Genomic DNA, 15,520 nt, shown 5'->3' on the forward strand with positions numbered 1-15,520 from the left:
GTCAGGGATGTGATTTCGTATGCCAGCAGGAGTATTCTCGTGGTAATCCCAAGAACCTTGACTGCAAATCTGTACGTCAGTCTACTGATTCGACATGATGTGCTGCCGCCGGCCGTTGTGGCCGTGCGGGTCTAGGCGCTTCAGTCTGCAACCGCGTGACCGCTACGGTCGCAGGTTCGAATCTTGCCTCGGGGATGGATGTGTGTGATGTCCTTAGGCTAGTTAGGTTTAATTAGTTCAAAGTTCTAGGGGACTGATGACCTCATAAGTTAAGTCGCATAGTGCTCAGAGCCATTTGAACCATTTTTTGATGTGCTGCCATTCACGAACAGCATCCCAAGGGGTTCTCTACATCTACATGGGTACTCTGCAAATCACATTTAAGTGCCTGGCAGAGGGTTCATCGAACCACTTTCACAGTTCTCTATCTTTCCAATCTCGTGTAGCGCCCGGAAGGAACGAACTCCCTTATTTTATCATGGTGAAGGTTCCTCCATATGTAGGTCGGTGTCACAAAAATATTTTAGCATTGAGAGGAGAAAGTTGGTGATTCGAAGTTCTTCAGAAGATTCCGTCGCAATTCAAGAGTGAAAATAGAAAACCTTCTAACCAGAACTTTTTTTCAAAAACTGCCTCTCAACAGCTCTCGTATTTGCGGCTGTAGTAACCAATATCAAGACCACGTATTGATTCATTACACAAGATCTGAAAAGTAGTTTTATCTTTATGGTATTAACTGTAATGGATAGCGATAATTGCGCCGTTGAGTACTGAATGTTGTATACGAACCGGACAAGTCTTATCGAAGGGTGTGTGTTTGTGTTAGAAGAATGCCTCGCCCTGAGAGTACGCGCTCAGCGTCTCATACGCCCCCATCCTACGCCGATCCCCATCCAGTCGCTTTGTCGCAGCTCCTGCACCACCCCACCACTTAATGACAGAGTCCATTAAGTAATTTTGTGGCCGGTTTCATTCGCCGTCGACTCAGAGATGTTTTCTATAGGTTATTAGGGGCCTCTTCAGCGAGAGACGGCCCACGCGCTTTCTTTCCGGCTTCTCTCGGCCGAAATTAGAAATCTCTCCGCGGACAGTCTGGGAAAGAGAACAACCCTTTTCCCTTCAGCGCGTCGCTTCCCTCGTCCTCACTAGATTAATGGCCGACGCCTGAGCCACAGGACAGCTGCGGGAGGTGGCTGAGGGGATCCAACTTCTCTGAGTCCGGGAAAACTTCCGCCCCCGCTTAATCCTTCTGTATTAGCTCGGAACGCCGACTGTATGTCAAAGCAGGGATACACTCGTAGTGTTTTCAGCAGTGTACGATAATGACTAGAGTAAATTACAATTTACTCTTTGTGTAGAAACCCCTCCGTGGTATCTCACGGTAGAGATATCGTCTACAAAGTGTAACGGGGTGTAAGTGCTGGTATTACTATTGTTTACTACGGGCGGTGTGCTGAACAATATGACATCAGTACTTACGTCAATTGCAGACTTATAATTATAGCCATTACGTCATATGTTTTTAGGTTGGTTAGTACCTCCAAATGCATGTGAAAGAGTTTCATAAATATACATTTCTATACTGAAAGACGTGGTGCAACAGGCCAGTCAGAAAGCATCAGACCATACATTTGGTGATATGTTTTTAGGAAGACTGTTCGATGGAGAGAAAAAACAAGCAGCACCCTTATGTCTGTACATATTAAATTACCACATATAAAAAATCTCCACTTATACTCGTTACATCAAATGTATAAGGGAAAATTTAAAAAATTCCGCTCGAACGTCCAGAATTGATATGCCTATCAGGCAAACTCGTTATGATCGTTGAGGCAATCATCTCACCCATGCACCAGATTGAAGATCCCCGTTTCTTAAAACACCATATTCTTCTGTGTGAAAAGTCCGTAACTGCCTCCTGTTTCGTCCGACAGGAATCATCGACCCTTCAAGGTCTTTTTTAATGGACCGATGACGTAAAAATCGCATGGGAGAGAGATCAGGATACAGGGCGGGTGTCTCCCACTTGAATATCCGTAACTTCTGCGTTACGAATTTGCGATATGAGAATATCATGAATAAGCAGTACACTTGTCACATTTTTCCAATTTTAACTTCTCTCTCCATGAAATTTGAAGTTAAATTATTATGACTGAATAATATGTAGTTACTTCAAAGTGAAATTTTGGTCAAGAGAAGTCGCTTCTCCAATATTTTTACACAGCTGTCTCCCACGCTTTCAGGTAGAAATTTTGTTACTGTTTTGAATCCTTACGTCTATAAAACAAATGATTCGAAGTTAAAGTTCATAACCATGCTCTGTCTGACCCTCGTCGTCGAAGTTCGTACTTGGAATAAAATCTCTGTGGCCCTGCAGAATTCCGGGGATCGTCGATGCTGAAAATTCATAAAATAATCACAGGAACAATCGTACGTCGTGGAGAAGCCGTCTTGGGTGTTATGACGTACTCACTCTGAAGCATGGGAATCAGTGTCCAAGTTGTGTATCAATAGTGCCAAATTTAATCTCTTAAAATCGAGCATTCTGATTTCCCAGAATACAAAGTTCACTACGAGTTACGACACACCACATAATGTTCCGAACCACAAACAAGGAAGAACATAAAATAAACAAAAAATAGTACGAACCTTTAACATTCATGAAATTATGATTTTCCATAAACGATTTTCGTAGCTACGTTACAGAATACATCATCCTCTGGTGAGATAAAATGTTGTTATATCTAATCAAGTTTCATTCCGTAATCAAGATGGCAGCTTACAACAATGCCGCTAATTAAAGTTCCACTATGATTATACTCTCCGCAATTCTTAATCACGAGGTCATGTACATATAATGTTCCACATCATATCCACAGAATCTTTTTATCACATGTCATAGATTATCACCTTCTCGCAGTCGTAAGGTGTATTTGAGCCATATAAATTGCTTCCTCGAGCGCGCGTTAGTTTGTGATGTGTTATTAGAATGTATACAGATAAGGTGTCTCTACAAACGATCCTGGTGGTAGTAGCAAACATTAAATGCCATCTGAATTTGGTAGTTACCAATTAAGGACAGACTGTTTCATCTTCTTAATATATTTAGAACGAAGAAATATCAATCATGTTCATTTGCTAACTGTTCAAAATTTGGTGTCTTAATCACTTTTTTACAAGATTTCTATTCATTCTCTTCAGCTTAACATGGGTTTACAAAAGGAAACCTCGTTTGGTACAAGGTAGCTCACCTTGACTTGTGGAGAGGTGCATAACTAACTCTATCACACAACCATGGAAAATCACAACAAATGTCTACCCATTAGGGATCTTTATTCCAGAAGGAAACCATGGAAAACCCCGGAATATAGGAGCGAAACCTTGACCTATTCACGATAAATAGATAAAATGGATATTAAAATTTTGAAAATTACACACCGAAAAGAAAAACTAAAACAGCATGTACAAACAACGTTTTATGTTTAGAACGTTAACCAGTTCCGTTTGGTAAAGTGTGTGAATGTTCAGTTTACTAATAGTGAATAAACTACAGTTTGTGTGGTTAAAACAGTTCACTGGCAACAATTATAATCGGTTGCCTTGACTAGACGGATTCTACGAAGGTTGATGGAGCTGGATGGAGTTGATCGTCAGCTGGATGCTGGAGGCTGACTGGAACTGTTGGAGTTGAGGTGGAACGTGTCTTGCGGGAACCAGGTTGCAGGTAAGTGTGTTGATCTCTAACCTGACGGCACCAAATCGGACCAATAGGACACGAAACAATTTGAGACACTGGATCATTCGGAGATCTTTACCGTACACACTGAATTAGAACGGGTTGGTAGCACATATCTCCAGCGGATCCTTCATTAATTCTGTAGATTCAGAAGAGGTATGATCCGCTGCAGTGTCCACTGCTTGGTAATCGATTTTATCTATTTTAAATAAGTCTTTCCAGAGCAAATAACTGCTAATGGCCGTTAATTAATTTAGGTGTTCTTCGACTACATGAATTCGGCAAATCATCAAATAATTTTCTAACTTACGCTACATAACTCGACGTATATGGATTTTTTCGAATGAGCCGATATTCACGAAAGCTCATCCAGCATTTCGGGAGTCCTTCCCTCTGGGCATCTATATCACAATACTGCCTTCATAGTAAGACAAGACAAATTTTTATATAAATGCAAAGTGAATATTCCACCTTGCGTTCACACCATTTCTACACTTTCATTATACGTTTTTCTATTAAACACCTATGCGTTCTCAATTTCTTTTCAGACCACGCCAGAATCTGAATTCACTTTAGAGCAGATAGATAAATTAACTCCTCTTATATTTATGATCGTTTGAATCCAAATAAATTGCACAAACGTACATAAAGGATTTCATCTTCCTGAAAGTAAAATTCATCAGGGTCAGTAACCATCAAACCAATCCAAATCTGCACCTTACATACCAACCAAAGTGCAGCTACGCTAAGTGGCGAGAATGTAGCAAAATTTAACTGTTCGTCATCGATGATTCCTGCAAGTCCCTGAAATGGCACCGTCGTTATAAACCAGAATACCTCCTTCGGATAAGTTCAGTCACTCAGGCATACTTCCTCTCACACAAAGGAGTAACTTATGATGCTAAAAAATGCGTGCATAAAACACGTAGTCACACCCTAAATCAAAACTTCAGTAATTAAAACTGAAGATCAAACAACCACTCAAATATATATATACATTCTTCCTAAAAATAAAGAATTAACTTGCTCATCAATAGAAAGAATTAATTAGGTACCTCTCTAAAGTACTAACTCTGATGTCACTATGAGTGCATCATATTTAAACACAGAACGCAATTACTATAAATTTAATCGTATTCCATTATTCATCATTATGTAATTCCTCATCACTATGAATTTAATCATTAGAGTCCTTTTTACACCGTTAATAATTCATATGATATTTCTTAATATCTTGATGGGGATACTGTCTTTTTATTGGTAAACTTTCTGGATACGCCAGTAAACACACACCAGGGTTGGAATCTTCAGAATTACGAACGGTCCAGTGTAAAATAATTGCTTCCTGTTCTTTGTGGAATGTAATGAGTATCGCGGATGTGCTCGCAGCAGTATCTTTTTGCCGATCCTGAATGTCTGCATCCGTCTGAGTTTGCTGTCATAATCCTTTTTTCTGATCCCGGCCATATCGGTGAGATTAACCAGAGGTTGTCTAATTTTCTCTTCCCAAGGTATTTCATTATCATCTACTTTCAGAATTTTGTCTATCCATTCACTTCTTCCCTTTCTTCTAAACATCAATTCAGTAGGCGTGAATTTCGTTGATTCTTGAATCCAGTTGTTCATATTTTCCTGTTCTACAGGTTCCTTAAGACACCAGGGAACTGGATAGAAGCTATGACCGTATGTCCTATATGGTATAAGATCAAGATGACACACATATCCTTTGACGGTTTCGGGTTTTTCTTCAAAAACAACGGAATGATCTGATAAGAGGCTTGATAACTGGTTCTTCTGTTCATCAATGAGCTGAATAGGTTCCTTTAACGATTATTAGATCTGAAAATGTGGATACTTTCATTGTGTTCAGGGAAGACATTTTTCGTCCATTATTATTCTGATGATCAGCCTTATGCGGGCCGCACGGCAGTTCCGCTCATGTATTCCTTGCTTCCGTACTAAATCAACCTCCACTGAAGCACCTCCGACCAAAAGTGTTGCTTTCCCTGTTGAGAAAGCGACACTTACATCCCTGTATCGTATAGACGCCCAGGATGCATTCTATTAATTTTTCAAGAATTAGGAATGCGCACGTAATTGCTGCAGTTCCCAAATTCAATTTCCGTAGCGTCCGCATCTTGACAGTTGTGGATCTTGTGCTTAGTGCTCCTATAACTCTACACTTCTCCACTGGCAAAATTGGTTGTTCTGCTTTTCGCGATAGCTTTTGGAACAGAGCGCTCGATATCACATTAGCAGGAGCTCCCGCGTTTAATTTTACACTGACTGGAATTCCTTCGATTGTAGCAACGATTTCCGACTTTGGCAGGAAAGCATAAACCTCGTCACACTGATAAACATCCCCACAAAATTCCTCCTATAATGCCTTTCCATCGTAATACCGTTATACTGTAGCAACTGCAAATTGCTGGGGGTAATCCCTATTCGATTCCCTGACCGCGTCTCTGCAGCTCTAGGCGGTCACAATTAGTTTGTTGAACTCGCATCACCGCAACTATTTGCGCCTTATTTTACCCGTCATTCGATTCTGTCGTGGACTTCAGATCTTCTTGGATCAGGTCGATCGAATCTAACACAGATAAAAATTCCTCCAAATTTTCATTTGATACATTAACTAGCCGATTTCTCACACTGACCTGTAATCTAGATTTTGATATTCTCATTATAACCTGTTGTGGTAACGGATCGTCCCGGTTGTGACATTTGTTAAGGTATTTTTCAGAATACTTTCTTAACGTCCCTTGCTTGAATGAGAATTGTACAGGGTAAAATACTTATTGGAAGAATCTTTGTTGATTAGACACGACCAGTATTTTGCTAAGAACGCCTGTTCAAATTCATCGAAAAGTACGAGAAGATTCGTATGCGTTTTTGCCCACAGTGCACCTTGTCCTTGAATATAACTTTGTACAAAACTTATCTTCTCAACATCGGTCCAGTTCCCTGGCAAAGCTCCCCTGACGCTTCGCACGAACGCTGCGGATTTACCGTCCTCTTTTCGGGATTGAATATGTGAATTTGCCACTGTTTGAGCATTTTATTTTCGATATTAGGTGTAGAATACATGTACTGGCCCTTATCGGCTTCTTGTGAAGTGTATGTGGCGCTATAGTATGGCGTATACAGGTTTGAATTACCACCGCTGGATGCGTCTCCCGAAGTTTGTTGTCTTGGAGCTTGATACACCTTCCTATCACTGTTAACCGCCCCTCGAAAATCTTTTACTTTTCCTTTGCTCATATTAATAGATTCTTCGCCTTGCTCCCTCCATTTCACAAATTCGGAGCCTAGCTCCGTATTAACCTCTTCCGATTCTTTCTTAAAAAGAAATCTCTTCTGGCAATTTATCCGGGGATAGGGATGAGACAGTAGATTTTACACAATCTGCTATCACCTGATTCAGTTGCTGTTCTTTCGTCTTTACCGAATTACCCATCTCCTCCTAAAAATAACGTTTATGTACCTGAAAGTTTTCTTCGATTTTTATCTTCCTGTCCTGAGGAAATATTTTGTACTGTTTTCCTGAGGCTAGTAACCGTTACTTCTACCTGATTCTGTCGATTCAAATTTTCATTGACAGTATCACGTATCTTTTCGATCTCTGTTGGAAATTTTACTTGAGCCTGTCGCAACTCTTATAATTCATTCGACAAAGCCTCTTGTTTTCAAATAAGATTACCTATCTCTCTCGCATATCGTTCAGTTTTGCACTATCAGCAGGATTAAGTAAACCTGTCAATCGCGGGTGCTGACGACCTAGCTAGATCCCACGCCGCAGCTGTGGGGCCGTCTATAGCGTCGGTTAAGTTACCTGACTGCATTTCACTTGTTCCGCTTGATTTTAAACAGCGCGCGAGTAAAGACCATGAAATGCTGCCAGCAGTTCCGAAACCTCTACTTTCCTGATTATAACACACAATAAATTGAGTCACTATTTCACACGCAATTGAAATCTCCTAAATCTCCTAGCACTTCACAAACTATCACTACGGAAATTTGTCTACAGGGTGATAGCGAAAATGGAAAACTATCCTTTACATAGCACGGCAACAGAGTTTTGCAACTTCCACTCACTACAAGAACGAAGTTGGTGGCATAAAATAGGCAGAAAGGTAATTGGTTATAGGTCCTGCCCTTATATGTTGCCTTTCGTCGAGTTTCTGGTCTGAAATTCGCATGTGACAGACCTGCGTAGTCTTCACGCAATGTCGTAACAAAAATACTTATTCCTTTGTGGCATGAAACAGATAAACACAAATACTATATACAGAGTCCTGGCCTAAAAGATCGCCAATTTAACTTCTCTCCCCCTAAAATTTGAAGTTAAATTATTATGACGGAAAAATATGTAGTTGCTTGAAAGTGTTGAAAGTGAAATTTTGGTCGAGAGAAGTCGCTTCTCCAATATTTTCACACAAATGTCTGCCACAGTTACAGGTAAAAATTTTGTTATTGTTTTGAATCCTTAAGTCTACAAAACAAAATGATTAGAAGTTAGAGTTCATAATCATATTCTGACTCTCGCCTTCGAAGTTTGAACTTTAAATGAAATCTCTTTGGTTCTACAGAATTCCAGCGATCGTCGTGTCTGAAAATTCTTAAAATAATCAGAAGCACAATCGTACGCCATAGGGAAGTCGTCCTGGGTGCAATGACATACTCACTCTGCATCTTGGGAATCAGTGCCCACATTGTGTATCAATTTGGATAATATACAAGGGTCAATTCTAGTGTCCGATTCCATCCGTCGGCTATAACCAATGTTATTTTGTTTGTGCCGCAGATTGGGGTCAATAAACGTTAAATAATTTCTCTGACTTACCTCGTTACGCACGTATACTAAAAATTCGTTGTTAGTTGTTTCGTTTTTACATCGTAATTTGTTTTCGGCATCTTTTGTTAATGAAAGTAGTCGTGATATATAAGATCTTGATTTTTCACGCAATTGCTTTTCGTTATGGATGAGTCAGTTGTGTTTACAGCTAAAATTCTCCTTCATAAAATGACTGACTGTAAATCAACTATAATATTTTTGCAATCAGTGGGAGTTATTGCAGACTTTTGGAAGTGCAGTGTTTGTGGAAATTATATGGTTTTGACAAAGGTTCCATTAACATGAGATTCCGACGAATACATGTGGATGTGCAGAAAAAATAATAAATGGAGGTCTATACGCAGTGGGACCTGGTTCGAAAGGTCGAGGTTGAATTTAGAAGTAATAGTCATGTTAACCTGCTATTTTTGCTATCAGTATTCTTGTAAATGTGTCATGTACGAAGCTGGGGTTTCGTGTAGCACTGTAGGTGACTGGTTTTCATTTTGTTGAGACGTTTTCGGGGAATTGATAAAGTATAGGGAATCATTGGGGGGTGGGGCAGCGGTTACAGTTAAAGCAGATGAGTCACATTTTGGAAAGAGGACGTACGAAAGGTTGCATGAGGTGGTTGGGCTTTGCGTTTTTGGAGTAGTAGTTTCTGGAGGGGATTGTGCTGATGTATTTAGGGTCGTACCAAATCGTACAAAGGAAGTGTTGACATCTATAATAGAAGAATATGTGGAAGAATGTTCCGTAGTCATGTCGGATGGGTTTGCTTCGTACAAGGATTTGGGTGAAAGGGGTTATCATAATTTGGTCGTAAATCACAATATTCCGTTTAAAGATCACAAGACGAGGGCATGTACCAGTACTACCAAGGGGTATTGGGGGGCGATAAAATCTGTTGTCAGGCGGGAAAAGAGAAGAATATCCGTCTTGCAAGGCCATTTGGATGAATACTGTTGGAGGAAGAGTATATCTAAAGGTCATTGTGTATTTCTGGCATTTATGAAAATAGTCAGCAAAATGTACAATCCTCGTTTTGTTAGTTAGGGTTTGGTGGGTCTGATACTTTTTCTGTTACTGTACTGTGCGTTTGCTACTTTTTTGGTTTCTCTTGGGGAAGGTTTTAATATTTTTTGGTTGCAATAGTGGGCCGAGGGAGGTTATTGTGTCTATGTCGGGGTATTATGTGATTGTCGCGAGATTTTTTTATTTTTTTATTTTAAAGTTTTGCCTCTGGTTGAGGATGGGTGGTAGCGAAGAACTGATTTTTGTGGTACCCCTTTCGTGCCTGGCAGTTTGTGTTTCTTATTAATTCTTTTATTAGTTATTCTGGATTTTGCGTATTTCGCTGTAGTTGGACCTCCTAACATTATTATTCTTTGTTATGTCCTCATTTTGTTCTTCTTGTCAGCCTCGATCTTTCACTCCTTTGGAAGTTCATATGCGGTAAGTTCATTTTTATGTAGCCGCTGTTACGTTTTCCTTTTCGATGTTTTTACTGTACTTCTCTTAATTTTACTTTCATTCCTGATGTATCAGTTTTACTAAGTACTGTAGCTGGTGTCGTTTTACTGTAGTATAGTTGTCGGTGCAAGGTTTGGTCATTTTTGTGTTTCATTTTTTTTTTTAGTGTGCAGTAATGGGTGTAAAGAGTTTCATTTTTGGGAAGTCTGGTCGTATTCTGTAGTTCAGTAACAAGATCACTTTTTAAGCACATTTCTCACATGTTATAAGATTTTTGTACCTGTAATTTCTCTTTGTACCATCATGAAACAGTAATATTGGAATCGGTAACTAGAAATAACTGTGGTGTCACCGCCAAACACCACACTTGCTAGGTGGTAGCCTTTAAATCGGCCGCGGTCCGTTAGTATACGTCGGACCCGCGTGTCGCCACTATCAGTGATTGCAGGCCGAGCACCGCCACACGGCAGGTCTAGTCTAGAGAGACTCCCTAGCACTCGCCCCAGTTGTACAGCCGACTTTGCTAGCGATGGTTCACTGCCTACATACGCTCTCATTTGCAGAGACGATAGTTTAGCATAGCCTTCAGCTACGTCATTTGCTACGACCTAGTAAGGCGCCATATTCAGTAATTAGAATGAATTCTGAACAGACAATAATGTGAATCATGTACCGCCAAGAGCGATGTTCATCATTAATGTATTAAAGTTAAGTATCAAACTAATTTCGTCGGCTTTCGGAATTCTTATTCCTTGTCATGTTCCAGACCTCACGTCAGTATAGTTCTTCCCTCCTCACGCCAGCCTGCGTGAGCTAAAACGCGTGCATTTCGGCCTCCATTCATAACACGGTGTTGGCTCTTCTGCAACACAACAATAGCCTCGTATATAGGTTACTTCTAGTTACCGATTCCCACTATTCGATGGTTCATTACTTAGATCGTTTTTGTAGTACGTGTGGAAAATATAATACAATAAATACAATACCTGCAATCGAAATTGCTCTCTGAAGTTTTGCGAAAAAGTTAGTATAATTGGAATCGGTAACTAGAATTGACCTATATATGAGGTCAATTCTAATTACCGATTCCATCTATTCGGAAGTTAAATAATTGGATGTTTATTTTTACAGCAGTTATGTGCAATAACATTTTCCCGCTCGTAATTGCTCTCTGAATTACCACGAAACAGCTACAAGCATGGGAATTGATAAATGAAATGTCGTGTGACTAGGGCCTCCCGTCGGGTAGACCGTTTGCCTGGTGCAGGTCTTTCGATTTGACGCCACTTCGGCGACCTGCGCGTCGATGGGGATGAAATGATGATGATTAGGACAACACAACACCCAGTCCCTGAGCGGAGAAAATCTCCGACCCAGCCGGGAATCGAACCCGGGCCTTTAGGATTGACAGTCTGTCACGCTGACCACGCAGCTACCGGGGGCGGACATGGGAATTGATAACTAGAATTGACCTCTTATATAGGTCACTTCTAGTTATCGATTCCAATATTCGTTAATTTTTAATGGATTTCCGTTACTTGAGTTGTTGCTTTTTTTAGGATTTATGGTGTTCGTTTCTTCAAATTTTATTTTAGGAACTCTTATTTCTTATAATTTGCTTTATTTTTCGGTTTTTCTCTTCTAATTTAATTTCCCCACCCAAAACCCTAACTATCCTGCGCTTCTCCCGTTTGAATCAATAATTAATAATAAAATTAATGTAATTTTTTATTAAGACGATTTCACCATGCATATACTGTAATACAGTTTATGGTTCTCTGTTCCCCTCCACTTGCAGAAATTATGATAATAAGTCTAATTAGCCTCAGATTTTTTGTATTCTTGCTCCTATTCATTTCGGTTATCTTCAAATCGTTTACATGTAATTCGTGCGTAAATAATACTAGCGTTAAATGTATAATTTTGTCGCATGTTATATGCGTTTGTTTACAACTATGGTCCGTTCCCTTCATAGACTGCCGATGTGCAGCATCTTTGCCCTACGTATGACGTCATTGGTTAAAGCAGACGGGTGGAATCGGACACTAGAATTTATCCCAAAATTTAATCTCATAAAATACAGCATAAACGACCGTGGTGCAGTCTCTACTGATTTCCCAGGATACAACGATCCCTACGAGTTACGACACACCAAATAATTTTCCGAACCACAAACAAGGGAGAAGTTTAAGTAACCAAAGAATAGAAGGTACCTTTTCTCTTCATGAATTTATAATTTTCCGTAAACGATTTTTCTAGCTACGTTCCAGCATACATCATCTTCTTGTATGTGATGAAATGTTACTATAAGGAATCAAATTTCATTCCGTATTCTAGATGGCAGCTTACAGCAATGCCACTAGTTACAGTTCCACTGTGAACCTACTCTTGGAAATTCTTAACCAGAAGAAGTGAGTTCATTGTACACGTAATCCTCCTCATTATATCCACAGAGTCTATGTATCACGAATCAGAGATAATCAGTCTTTAGTAGTCGTAAAGGAGTATTTGAGCCGTATAAGCTACTCGCTCTGTTATCTATAAACATTTGTTGTGCGTGATAAAAGTTAATACAGACGATGGATTTCGACAAACAAGCTGTCCTTTGCACATTCTTGATTCGGTGATGGATGTCTACTGGTATCTTTGACAGCCAAGAAAAGACCACCACCACGTTAGTCCCGTTTGGACGCATTTGGTAACAACTTTAATGAAATTAAATTAAATTAAAAAAGTAAAAGTAAATAGTTATTTTTTAAATTGTTTTTTGTTATTTTTACCTTTCTTTCAGTCAGTACGAACTTTGTTGTAGAACCTCTTATTTACGTGTGGTAATAAAAATTCATTTAGACAGAATTAAGTACATTTAAAACTACGTGAACTTAGTCAACCCTCTCATGCTGATAAATTCATATTAACTGATTAAGAATATTTAGTTGAGAATTATATCTTTTACATAATTCGGCCTTGACACACATTTTCTAAATGCAGTGTTTTCTTTATGTATATATTTACTGAATTCTTTCCCGGCGTTAGCTATGGAACACAAGACTGTCTCTGTTAGCAGAAAATGGTTAAATATTGCCAAGCCGACGTTTAATTATCATTGATAAAACACACTTCACTATATATTTAAGTTATTTGAAGGAACCAACAAATTGTTAAATTTCAACGTTAACTATCCGCCTATGAATGCACAAATGTGAAACTAGTAATAAATTCCGTCAGTCTCAGGATCGCTGTAAAAGAAAAACATTTTCTTAATTCACTGCTAATTTATATCTGCTCCCGATTTACGGGTTTGGTTAATTTTTCTTAGCGGAACAATTTTTCAAATGTGCCGCCGCTACAAATCGTTCGGTCGCGGCACAGCCCAGCAACACCAGCGATAATTGCTAAAAATGCTGAAAATTCTTTAAAGAAATATCATAGATGACATGGGCAAGCTAATTTACATTAGTAATACACACTTTTGATAATTTATAATGTATTTAGACCACAACAATAATTCAACTTACATTAGTTTGTAACTTCTCCTCTAATGGCGGCTAAATCTAGATACAGACAAATGAAGTTTACCCATTCATAAAATGCTACGTCACAGGTTCCTCTCTCTCTCAGCTGTCGAGGAAGACGACAAAGAATGAACACTATATATTCCTATTTATACGATTCTCAATCGTTATTGTCTCTTTGCAATCTGGGGCTGTATTTTACATTTTTCTTATTGCAGATATTGACACATTTCGTAATTACATTTTGAGTATAGAAATATTACAATCATAAATACATCGAGAATACTATTACAGAAAATATTACAATAATAACGAATGTCGTTTTCACAAAATTAAATAATATTTTTTGTTAAATAAGTACGGTATATACAAATTGCTTCATAGCGGCGTATATAGTACAATTAAATTATAGTTTATTAATAGTGTGTGTGCTGCCAGGGAACGTTACACAACGTCACCGTAGTTCACGTTTCCGCGCTTGTCGCACGCACATTGGAAGGACACGAGTGTCTCACTAATCCCTTGGCAAAATGTCGGTGCTTGTACACCCGCATCGAAGTCGCGCTACGTTGCATGTACGCTGCAACAACGCCTTCGTGCGGGACCTTTTTGACCTCCCATTATACTGCAGGATGAACCATAACTACACCGACAAAGTTTCAAAAGTTGTTCAGGGATACCTTTTGAGTATTTGCGAGTAAGGGTCCCACCGTCTCCTTGTAGAGCAATAATGTAATTGCAGTTTATTCGTTGTTTAACCGCAATCACACTTGTTTCTACACTGAAGCACCAAAGAAACTGGTATAGGCATGCGTATTCAAATACAGAGATATGTAAACAGGCAGAATACGGCACTGCTGTCGGAAACGCCAATATAAGACAACAAGTGCCTGGCACAGTTGCTAGATCGGTTACTGCTGCTACAATGGCAGGTTGTCAAGATTGAAGTGAGTTTGCAAGTGGTGTTACAGTCGGGGCACGAACTATGGGACACAGCATTTCCGAGGTAACGATGAAGTGGGTATTTTCCAGCACGACCATTTCATGAGTGTTCCGTGAATATCAGGAATTCGGTGAAACATCAAATCTCCGACATCGCTGAAGCCGGAAAAAGATCGTGCAAGAACGGGACCAATGAAGACTGAAGAGAATCGTTCAACGTGACAGAAGTACAACCATTTTGGAAACTGCTGCAGATTTCAGTGCTGGGCCATCAACAAGTGTCAGCGTGCGAAACACTCAACGAAGCATCATCGGTATGGGCTTTCGGAGCCGAGGGACCACGCGTGTACCCTTGACGACAGCACGACACAAAGCTTTAAGCCTCGCTTGGGCCCACCAACACCGACATTGGCCTGTTGATGCCTGGAAACATGTTGCTCGTTTCATATTGTATCGAGTGGATGGACGTGTACGGGTACGGAGACAGCCTCATGAATCCATGAACATGCATGTCAGCAGAAGACTGTTCAAACTGGTGAGGCTGTGTAACGGTGTGAGGTGTGTGCAGTTGGAGTGATATGGGACCCTTTATACGCCTAGCTATGACTGTGACGGGTGACACGTACGTAAGCATCCTGTGCGATCACCTGCAACCATTCGTGTCCATTGTACATTCCGACGGCTTTGGGTAATTCCAGCAGGACTGAGCGACACTTCACTCGTTTGGAGGTATTGCTAATGAGTGGCTCCAGCTTTTTAAACAGTTCCGCTAGCCACCGAACTCCCCGTAAATGATCATTGTCGAGGACATCTGGGTTGCCTTGCAACATGCTGTTCAGAAGAATTCTCCACCCCCCTCATACTCTTACGGATTTATGGACAGTCCTGCGGGATTCATGTTGTCGACTCCTTCCAGCACTACTTCAGACATTAGTCGAGTCTATGCCACCTAGTGCTGCGGAACTCTTGCATGCTCGCGGCAACCCTACACGATGCTAGGCAGGTGTATAAAAATACTTT

Source organism: Schistocerca piceifrons, chromosome 8, assembly GCF_021461385.2.
Source record: "Schistocerca piceifrons isolate TAMUIC-IGC-003096 chromosome 8, iqSchPice1.1, whole genome shotgun sequence".
Classification (NCBI taxonomy): Eukaryota; Metazoa; Arthropoda; class Insecta; order Orthoptera; family Acrididae; genus Schistocerca; species Schistocerca piceifrons.